A 12,076-nucleotide genomic window follows, 5' to 3' on the forward strand; every position below is an offset into this window, starting at 1 on the left:
ATTTTTAAAACCGCTAAAGGCAATATTATTTCCTATATCGGTGTGATTAAATTTTCATAAAACTTGTTTTAATAATAAATCTGAAAGTTTCATAGTAAAAAAAAATTCTATTAAAATCAATAAAATATTTATCTATCTACAAAACTATTTCCTTAAAAGCTATATTATTTTTATAAATATAAGGAGGTGGGTCTATTTTGAGCTGCAATATATTTATGATTTTTTCGCGTACTTCTGTATAGGAAGCAGAGACTTACAATTATTTTATTTTTAGTTTTATAGTTGTTTTGTTTATCTAAATTACATTACCATAAAGCCTAGTTTTTTTTTTAGAAATGTGCGACAAAATCGTATGTCAATGGTGCCCCACCTCCCCCTATAGGCCTGGATAGATTATAATACGGAGTGTACCTCTGACACCTCTGAGGTAGCAGAAAATACCTAGGCTCTTTAGATCTCCTTAATCTAACTGGCACTGTTCTCATTGGTCTAATCAACCACTGTAATGATAAATTTACCATGGTAAATTAAATGTCTTACTTCTTAAGAAAAAATTAAAACTTAAATAGATTTTTTATTAAATAAGGCTAAAGCTCTAAACAGGTGTTACTCATAGAAAATTCGAAAAGTTTTTTTTGGCTGATTTATATAGAAGTAAAATTGCTATTTTAATTTTATAAGGCAAAGCGCGTCTTCGGACGATCACACAAATCATTTTTTTTTCAAAGCGTTATAAATTAATTTCGCCTATTATAATATTATCTTTTAATAGTTAGTCCAATGCCTCAAATTTTCAGAAAAGAGCTATGGGTAAAATCCATTAGGAACATGGAGAAAAAAATTGTCCGAAGCTTGAGTCGTCCGAAGATAGCGCGCATTTCCCCTATCGTTTTGTTTGGATACTAAATCTATACGTTTGACAGTACTTCCAAACTGAATATTTTTACATAATATAGACTTTTAATAACGCTCACAGGATTTATTTCTAAAAAAAATATTTTATTTGTTTCTTTAATTTCAATATTAACAGCAAAAGAATTCATTTTTACTATATATGAATACTGGTGGAATCTTCTCTAGAAGTTTCTAGAAATTTTGATCACAAAACTATATTGAATTAATGTTTCTCTTCTGTGAACAATACAATTTACTATTCGTACATACATATCTTATATTATAACAACGAGCCAGTGCGACACCAGCAATCGCGCATTTTTCTCGCTTAACGCTATTAGCAAATTTTCCTAAAATTGGAATCTTTTAATCGAAATATCTCGAAATTCTATGTTTATCTATCGTGATTGTTTTTTTTTTTTTTGAATTGGTCTACTCAAGCTGCGATACAAGATGGTCATAAAAAAGGACTCCGTAAAACAGATTTCAAAACAAACCATAAAATCGGTTTAGGACCGGTTTTTCATAAAACTGATGGGCTGGAAATTATCGTACGCACTAGTAAATGTAACCGATTCATACACAAATCTCAAATCTTAAAAAAATATGAAGATCTTTCTTCCAAACTACGGACAATCGGACAACCGAACTCGACAATGCCGGCATTTTCGGCAACAGGGATGTTAAAAACATACACCCTGTGAAAGACAGGCCGATCTGAAGGCTTTAAAAAAATCGATAATTCACAATTATGATGAAAAGATCACAGTTTAAAAAAATAAGAAAATGACCGTTGCTAATTACGTGTAAATAAACAGCTTAATTAATTTATTTATTTTTAAGGAGTCCGACCTTAAGATGCTCCTCAAGCTATAAATTTTAAAATTTGCTTTAGAGCCATACATTACAAAGATTCTTGCAATCATTCTTGAAAGCCTGCCAAAAAAGTTGTTTTTACTTCAAACAATTTCGAGATTATAGAATAATTTTACTACTCGAACAGTCATATTACCGTCTTTCTTTCAACTTGTTACCGTCATAGAGCTCAAACGGTAAGAAATATCGACTTCTGGCCTTCGATGACCCTCAATAAAACAAAAAACAATACCTATCTCTAGACGTTTTTTTACCCCCCACCCCCCCCCCCCCTTCATTCACTAAAAACCATGTTTTTATATTTGATTTTTCTCAAAATTGGCCCAAGCTTTTTCAATTATTTTCGGATATATTTTATAGGCAGTGCAGGCGAACATTTCGTCCAAACAAACCTACATTATAATCGGAAAATTCGCTATTTTGAATTATTGAAGGTCAAAGGTCAATCACTTTGGAGGGCCCATTTTTCAACCGATTTGGTTAAATTTGGATTTTTTGAACAGGTATTGAAATTTCGAATCCAGCTGCATCGGTCATCATCGGTAATGAATCGGTTAAGTTATTTTTTAATACTTTTGTGAAAACTAATTCACGGAAAGCTATATCACGTAAGTTCGGGCATTCCGCAAATCTGGGACGCTTGGCCATCTTTTTATCAAATTTTCTATGAAGAATGTCTTAAAACTCGGTGAAAAATTATATACGCTTCCATAACACTAGATGAAGGATATAAAATTATAAGATAATTAGCAACTATTCTTTGTTAAACTTTAACTCTGGGCTATCTCTCATTTAATTAAGAATAAGAATGTGATTGCTTTGTAATATGTTTGCTGAATAAACATTTACCATTATAAATTTTGACTTATACACTGGTGAAATACAAAGAGAAGGAAATTCATGAAAATGTATTTATAAATATATTTTAAGTTCTTCGCTCCTTTTGTCGAAACATATTGTAATGCTATTTAATTTATTATGTATTTTCCTGGTAATTTTTAGAACATAGTACCCACAATTGTACTCTCTTTCAACTGAAAGTTTTTGCAATTTCAAATTCTTTTTAGTGGTTCATATTTCTACAGAACTTTCATTTACAATTCTTCTTGATGGTTTGTTACTCATATATACAGCTTAAATAAAAATAAAACAAAAATGTTTCAAACTTGATAGTAAAAATATAATAAATTAGAAGTATGATCTCAGACTAGTACAAATAAAACGAGATAGCGGAGGAAAATTAAGAAAATAAATCAATTACAATTAGTTGACCAATTAGACCAATTAGAAAGAATTGATAAGAAAAGTTCAGATATTTCCAAAATATCCAAATTTAACCAAAATGATTGAACTTCGACCTTCAATACTACAAAATGGCGAATTTTCCGGTCATTGGTTAGGGTAAGTGTGTTAAATTTCGGCATAGATGCATGCAAGCGTCAAAGTCTTAAGTTTGAAATGTAATGTTTTAAATTCAAATTGATTTTTTTTATTCTTTCTTCTGAAAGAGTGTTGCTTGAAACCTTGTAAAGAGTTTACCGTCTTTATTTACTCTAAATTCATTCTTAATACATTATAAAATGAATAAAAATATAGACATAGCTTTGGTGCCCTATTTCGGCCACCTTCATTCTCATAGTTCCTTGCCCTTCGGGAATTCTTCCAAATTCGAATTCTTGTCGAAGCTAACTTTTTTTGTTATTCTTTTGCATTGTATAATCTTTAAAGTACGTAAAATCTAAAAGTTCATGGAAATTCGAGGAACAAAAAAGGTGGCCGAAATTGCAAGTTGGCCGGAATTTGGCACACTTACCCTATGTGTGTACGAAATGTTCGTCTGGATTACCTCTAAAACATCTCCGAAAGTAATTGAAAAAGGTTGGGCCAATTTTTGTGACAAACCAAAAAAAAATGGTTTTTAGGGGGTGGAGGGGGCGGGTGATAAAAAAAACATTTGAGATAATGTCCACTTATGGAGGGGGGGGGGAGTTTATGGGTTATCAAAGACCGGAAGTTGATCTCTTCTTTTACCATTTAAGCTCCAGAGCGGTGACAAGTTGGAAAAAAGTCAATTATATAACTGCTCTCTCTTTGAGTTCAAGCAGTAAAATCTATTATGTGACTAAGGCAAATGGATTTAGGACATTCAGGAAATACATCAGGGAAAAGCGGGGCTATATTTATAGCTGGGGCTACATTGAAAATGCCATTTTCTCGCATATTTCTAAAGAAATCTGGATTTTAACATAATGTAATTTAGATTGACAAAACAATTGTGGACCTAAATTTAATTATGGATAGGTTCGCATTATGAACCGTTCGTCCATACATAGTTTAACTAAAATATCTATATGAGAAATAATTTAATAAAGTCAAATACAAACATTGAATATTTTATAAAAAGATTTCTTGATGAAAAAGAAATATAAATTACTGTTTGGTAAGGGTTTGGGAAGCCACAAAACTAATACGAAGTTCATGTTATTTATAAGCATAAAATTTGGCATCTATTTATTCCACATGGCTCAACGAAATGAATGGAAAAGATGATATAGTGAAACAGCCGCTTTTTTGAATAGGAACTAATTATATTTTAGAATTCGACATGGCCCAAAATCCAATCGACCTTCAAGTTTCCTTTGTACATATTTTCCCTTTCGCATCCACGGGAAATTTTCACGCTGTTTAATATACTATATACAATACGAGCAATGACAATTAATAGTAGAGTCTAAGTGACACAAAAGCATGGTGATGAGATATTAAATTCCATCGGCTGTTGTGACACAAATAAGTTGACCCAATTTCCGGGAAAAATAGCCTCTGTGCATGACGATTATGCAGGGGAACATACCAGGAATTTTCCTACTAAAATAAAGAATGATGTGGGTGCGAGCTATGAATCATTATTTTTAGTCATTTTTTAAAAGAAAACTAAAGCGAAGTGATAAAGTGGAAAAGACCTCGGAAAACACTCGAATTTATGAGTTCGTCTTATTTGTATCCATAAGTACTAATAATTTTTTTTTACAAAGTCAAAACGTTGGATAAGGCAAGAAAAAAACATTTAATATTAATACTATTCTGGCACAACATTCCATAAAGGAGCTAGGCCTTCCCGCAAGGAAAGTTCAGAACATGCATTATTCTTTCTTATATAGTGGATGGGGATGTAAGTGCCAGCACAGGCCCCGTGGAATCAAATGCAATGAAATTAACCGGATACAATTATTCAATCACCACCTTAAACGCCGTTAAAATTCCTGGTGACCTAAAGGGGATTCGGACCTGGGACACTTGCATCATAGAGCGAGTGCTCCCATTTGGTGCTCATTTGACCCATTGACCCATTGAGTGCCCATTTGATTAAAAAATATTTTTTTTAATTAAAAATGGCATTATGCAAATGAATTAAAATTGGTCGACAAAAACCAGAGATAAGGACAGACGAACGCCTTGGCAACCGAAATTCCAGTAAGAGAAGCATTTTATTCAAAAGTTCCTATCGCCCTCGATTATCAAATTCTGAGAAATATAACTAAAATTATACCTCCTTAATGATTTTTTCATTCAATCAAAAAACAATTAAACAGCATTTTTGTGGCTAAAATTCTTGAATGTCTTCTCAAATGATTTGTCAAATCCTAATAGCTCAATTTCCCTTAATCCTTTAACGACGAGGAACTTTTTACAGACTGAAAATCAACAATAAAAATTAAATTGGGAAACATAATGAATGATAAGTCTTACATTTAACCTTGGAAAGTCCAACAGAGTCTGATTCGGTGTATTTTGTGTTTCTGTGAACGATAGGGACAAAAATAGGCCAAAAATTTAAGTAATTTTTCTGACAATATCAATGAATAATATTTTTCGCTTTAATGAAAAATATTACGTATGAGAAGTTTTTATTGCCAAAAGAGTTTTGCTTAGAAAACATTGGAAGTATAAAGAAAAATAAAATCAATTATGAATTTGAGAATTTAAAAATTCGTCATTTTCGAGCTTAAATATTTACTACATAGCAAATAGCTAGAGACTTGCAAAAAATATTCTAAATTCGTTCAACCTTCTGCTTCACAATTATGTACAGACATAAGAAAAAATAGTCAGGAAAAAATATTTTCTTTATGGGACACCGGTGTTCCAATTGTCCTTTAAGGATTAATGTACGATCCTAAATAAAGCAGGTGATAAGCCTGGATAAGCTTATTGTAAGTGTGATTTTTTATTCCTTTTTTGCTTCGTGTGGGCAAATTCTGAGATCAATGTAATACTAATTCAGCTTTAAATTTTAAAGTTATATTACTTATATTGTACTTAACCTTATTCAAATTTCAGACATTATGTATTACTTCAGCTGGGATTCTTTATGATCTCAGCTTTTGTGGTCCGAGGTGAAATGCGACCTCGTCTGATCGGGCCTAAATTCTGGATCTAGAAATGGATCTAAAAATCAATTTTTTGTGACCGTCCCGTCCGTCCGTCGTATAACCACTTCTAGAGAGAGAACGGAGAGGTATCGACAAGCGCTTTTTGGTAAAGGTTAAAAATATCTACACTGAGTAATAAAAGTGGGTGCGATTAATTTTTTTTTCCTCATAACTTTAACACTTTTTAGGTGTAAAAATATATCAACATTTTTAATGTTAATTTTACACCTTTTTAAAGGTAAAATTAACATGAAAAAGGGTAACTTTAACCCCTAATACACCTAAAAAGGACAATATTTACACCGATTTCGGATCAATACTGCAAGGTAAAATTAACATTTCCGGAATGTTATTTTATTTTTTTCGGATTTCTCTCAGTGTATGGGCAGCTAGAAGTAGGTGATATGATGTCAGATTCACCCCCCCCCCCCAGCTCACCCTTTCCCGCATTTTGGAACACCACTGTTCAAGGATGAACATGGATACACAACATTCAAATATTTTAAGAAATTGTTCAATGTTCATTAAAGCCCACTTCAAGCACATGTTAATGGTGTAGGGACTTTATCGTCAAAATTTACAGCGAATCCCGATACATCCTGTGAGGGAACTATTATCAAAAAGGACAGATAATCCTAACCGGCTTATGTAGGTGAGATTCTTAACGTGAGCTAACTCGGAGTGCATGCAAATTCGATTTAGAGCTGAAGTTGGGAGACGCCATTCAGTTATCTTGAATAAAATTCGTGAAATTATACAAATTTTGTATTTAAACCAAAATATCAAGGACTTGGGTGGAATGACAGAAAAGTGATATATGGGTGAAATGTAGACCAGAATGTTCTCTATAATTTTTTCATAGAACATGATCTCATCGATTACTCAGAAGCCAAGATAATCGAGGTTTTTTGTTTCTTAACTCGTTTTTTCATCCAGAGTTCCCCAAGTAGTTATTTGTTGAACTTCAACTATATCAAAGAATTGTTGTATTTTGCGGGACTTTCCATTTAAACCCCTATTTTAAGTGTCTTGGTGGAGTAGAGGCAGTCAAATTGGCATCTGAGTGATTTCAAAGCGTTATTATTGGAAAAATCAGTTTTTTCACACTTAAACGGCAAAATCGGAGTGATAGCGTAGTCTGAGTGGAAAATGATGTATGGACGAAATGTAGAGACAAATGTCCTCTACAATCATGTCGAAGTAATCATCAAAATCGGTTCAGCGACAGTCGAGATAATTGAGATTATGTGATATTGAAATTCGTTTTTTGACTGTGGCGCCCCTGGTGTTGGTCCCACGAAGTTCAAATATTCTAGAAAGTTGTAGCATTTGGTGAGATCTTTCGTTTAAGCCCTCATTCATCAAAATCGGTCACATAGAACCGGAGATATGATTTTTTGAATTTCGTGAACTTTGACCCCTCATATCTCCGGTTCTATTGAAACCACAGCGCACATACGCACCATTTTGGAAACGTCCTAGACTGGACTACAACATACTAAAATTTCATTAACTTGCACAATGCCGTTTTTGAGAAAAGTGACTTTGAATTTCGATGAATTTTGACGCTATCACAGCGCCACCTGTAGTGACTTTTTGAACTTCCATCTGAAAGTGCTCATCGAGACGAAACCAAAAAGGTAAAATTTATGTCGATATGTTAATTAGAACCGGAGATAGAGGCCGGTCAATGTTCGAACTTTGACCCCTTATAGCTCGGGTCAGGGGTTATGGATCGACTTAAGGTTTTTTTTGTTTGATAGGTATAACCAACGGCTACAACATACTAAAATTTCAGCCCGATTGCATAAGGAATTTTTGAGTTATTTAACTTTTAAGATTTAAAAATTTTCTTTTTAATAATAGCGCCCCTAGCGGTGGTTTTATGAACTTTCGATGTTAGAAGAGGAAGTGGCATTTCACGAGAGCTTTCCAAAAAGCCCTCACTTTTTAAATTCTGACAATTAGAACCGGAGTTATGGCCATTTTAAGAAATTTTTTTTGGACCCTTATAGCTCGGGTCAGGGGGGTCGGGGGACCTTAAGTTTGGTATTGATGGAAAGCTCTAAGGCCCAGCTATAACATACTAAAATTTGAGCCCGCTCGATGCCATAGGGCTGGAGCTATTGAGAAAACAAAAAAAGGGGGGTCTTCAAAATGGCGGAAGGAGGGGTGGGGGGTGGGGGGTCAATGCACCATGTTGTAATTTTCATACGATATTTAACCTTTGCCGAAAACCGCAAGTCGATATCTTTTTTAGTTTAGGAGCTATTAAGCTCCAAAGAGCGGCCGGACGGCCGGCCGGCCGGCCGGGAACGTAACTTAGCCCCCCATATATTCGTGATCAGGAAGTGGCGAAACACATTTTGGCCAAGTTTGAGCGCGATCGGAGGACATGAAATTTTGTTAGGATTATAGTAGGTGAGATTGTTAAGAATCTCACCTAATAAGTCCTTTAGACAAAAAAGGCAGAAAACCTTCATCTTCCTTCTCAGAATGTTGATAGGATCCGTTGAAAGACTGAACTATTAGAATAGAATATTGAGTATTGCTGAGTGATTGCAATGCCCAAGGATGGGGCATGTTATTTCCCTTACTATAAGGACCAAAGGAACGGGACTAGTCTCAATATATTTTCTATATCCTTAACTAATAGGACAATAGAGTCTCGTCCTTTAAGGACTCATAGTTTCCTTAAAATATCAAAATCACTTTGTGCAATTTGCTCTTAAAAACCTATAAATTTATCGATGTTTGACTTGAAATTTCGAGGACTTCTACAATGAATCCTGGAATAAAATTTGTATCAGAGTACTTCTGGGATTTTTAATTTTAAGGATTCATCCATAAAATCCTAATCATCTTTACAATTTAGCTAATATTAATGAAAAAGGTTATGATGTTTTCCAAATCATAAGAGCAAAATTGTACATTTTTAAGGCTAAATTTAACACATTTACAAAGGTAAATTGAAACTTTGACCTATGGCAAACTATTTTTGAACTATTCAAGAATATGTTTGCTAAATCAAAATTATAAAATAATCAATAGCTTAAGAACTATTGAAGATTAAAAATATCTTAATTTCCCATCAGTAATTGGGTCACCCGGCAATGGTGAAAAGCGACACCGGGAAGCGAAAAGAAAGTATGCAATCAGTCAGCAACATTTTAGTAAATAAGAAAATGATGTCATTAAAATTGCATATTTAGGTTTGGGTCATATTTTGATATTGAATGCTTGAAGTGGGATATCAAATTTTGTATAAAAGCTTTAAATTTTTTCCTAATAAATTAGACTAAAGCCAACAATCAACAAGGTGTTTCACTACCGGCAGCAAAGTACAGCGGCATTATACTCTTAGAAAGAGCAATTGCCTTAATGACTTTGCAGAGCTTTTTTCTCACCATCCAGGGCTTTCCTGATCATCGGCACTTGCGTGCCTAAATAATCAACGGCCCAGCTCCAATTGCCTCCAGTGGCAATTTTAGAATCGGCTTTCAGAGGGATTCCTAGTGAATTTTCTGCTGAGATCCTGCATTGAGGCTCCCCATAGCCGAGTTGCGTGCAGATTTTTCTGCCCTTCCCCAGAGAGGCAACTGATTGTTGCCTATAACAGGTGGCATTTCCGCCCTATACCTGAGGCCTTTTGGCCAACCATTAGAGGCTGTCGAAGGACGCCGGGGACAACTCAACCAGGATCCGCAGATTAGGAAGCTCCTGGAGCCACTCGAAGAGCAGGGAATTGTTCTGAGCTATTCGGAATAATTTCCTCCTCTAGCCTGAGCTCTGCTCAAGGCGGAGTTTGGACAACCACACCCCCAAATCTTGTTTTCTCAAAAACTCAGCCTCTCTCTATTATGTGGATCGATCTCAAATTTTATTATGTTATAGCGGGGCTAAGTGCTTTCGAATAAAGAAAAAGTAAGGCCCCCTACACTGACTCGAATTATAAAGGGTCAAAAATCTTAGTTATTATTAGGTGAGATTGTTAACAATCTCACCTACTGTAATCCTAACAAAATTTCATGTCCTCCGATCGCGCTCAAACTTGGCCAAAATGTGTTTCGCCACTTCCTGATCACGAGTATATGGGGGGCTGAGTTACGTTACCGGCCGACCGGCCGCTCTTTCGAGTTTAATAGCTCCTAAACTAAAAAAGATATCGACATGCGGTTTTCGGCAAAGGTTATATATCGGGTGAAAATTGCAACTTGGTGCATTGACCCCCCCACCCCCAACCCTTCTTCCGCCATTTTGAATACCCCCATTTTTTTGTTTTCTTAATGGCTCCGCCCCTATGGTATCGATCGGGTTCAAATTTTAGTATGTTATAGCTGGGCCTTAGAGCTTTCCATCAATACCAAACTTAAGGTCCCCCGACCCCCCTGACCCGAGCAATAAGGGTCCAAAAAACAATTCTTAAAATGGCCATAACTCCGGTTCTAATTATCAGAATTTAAAAAGTGAGGGCTTTTTGGAAAGCTCTCGTGAAATGCCACTTCCCCTTCTAACATCGCAAGTTCATAAAACCACCGCTAGGAGCGCTATTTTTAAAAAGAAAATTTTTCAATTTTCTAAGTTAAATAACTCAAAAATTCCTTTGTGCATCGGGCTGAAATTTTAGTATGTTGTAGCCGCTGATTATGCCTATCAAACAAAAAAATACTTAAGTCGATCCATAACCCCTCTGACCCGAGCTATAAGGGGTCAAAGTTCGAATATTGACCGGCCTCTATCTCTGGTTCTAATTAACATATCGACCTAAATTTTGGCTTTTTGGTTTCGTCTCGATAAGCACTTTCAGATGGAAGTTCAAAAATTCACCACAGGTGGCGCTGCGATAGCGTCAAAATTCATCGAAATTCAAAGTCATTTTTCTCAAAAAATCCTTTGTGCAAGTTAATCAAATTTTAGTATGTTGTAGTCCAGTCTAGGACGTTTCCAAAATGGTGCGTAAGTGCGCTGTGGTTTCAATAGAACCGGAGATATGAGGGGTCAAAGTTCACGAAATTCAAAAAATCAGATCTCCGGTTCTGTGTGACCGATTTTGATGAATGAGGGCTTAAACGAAAGATCTCACCAAATGCTACAACTTTCTAGAACATTTGAACTTCGTGGGACCAACACCAGGGGCGCCACAGTCGAAAAACCAATTTCAATATCATATAACCTCAATTATCTCGACTGTCGCTGAACCGATTTTGATGATTACTTTGACATAATTGTAGAGAACATTTGTGTCTACATTTCGTCCATACATCATTTTTCGATCAGATAATGCGATCTGTCCGATTTTGCCGTTTAAGTGTGAAAAAATTGATTTTTCCCATAATAACGCTTTGAAATCACTCAGATGCCAATTTGACTGCCTCTACTCCACCAAGACACTTAAAATAGGGTTTTAAATGGAAAGTCTGACAAAATACTACAATTCTTTCATATAGTTAAAATTCACCAAATGAACACTTGGGGCGATCTGGTCGAAAAAACGAGTTCAGAAACAAAAAACCGCGCTTATCTTGGCTTCTGAGTAATCGATGAGATCATGTTCTATGGCAAAATTATAGAGAACTTTTTAGTCTACGTTTCACCCATATATCACTTTTCTGCCAGTCCATCCAAATTCTTGATATTTTGGTTTAAATACAAAATTTGTATAATTTCACGAATTTGATTCAAGATAACTGAATGGCGACTCACAATTTCAGCTCTAAATCGAATTTGCATGCACTCCGAGTTAGCTCACGTTAAGAATCTCACCTACATAAGCCGGTTAGGATTATCTGTCCCTTTTCTATGTCTCTTCTACTCATCGCCGTTAAAATCATTTTCCGCTTCAAAATCATTTTTATAGAAAGTTAGCAAAGACG

At 35.0% G+C, this 12,076-nt stretch overlaps 1 protein-coding gene across 1 annotated transcript in view; it reads right to left on the reverse strand.

The window, feature by feature from the left end:
* Positions 1–12,076, reverse strand: part of LOC129807616 (protein pelota) — a 232,813-nt gene that overhangs the window by 200,754 nt on the left and 19,983 nt on the right. The window lies entirely within an intron of this gene.

The sequence above is a fragment of the Phlebotomus papatasi genome, chromosome 3 (assembly GCF_024763615.1).
Source record: "Phlebotomus papatasi isolate M1 chromosome 3, Ppap_2.1, whole genome shotgun sequence".
Taxonomy (NCBI): domain Eukaryota; kingdom Metazoa; phylum Arthropoda; class Insecta; order Diptera; family Psychodidae; genus Phlebotomus; species Phlebotomus papatasi.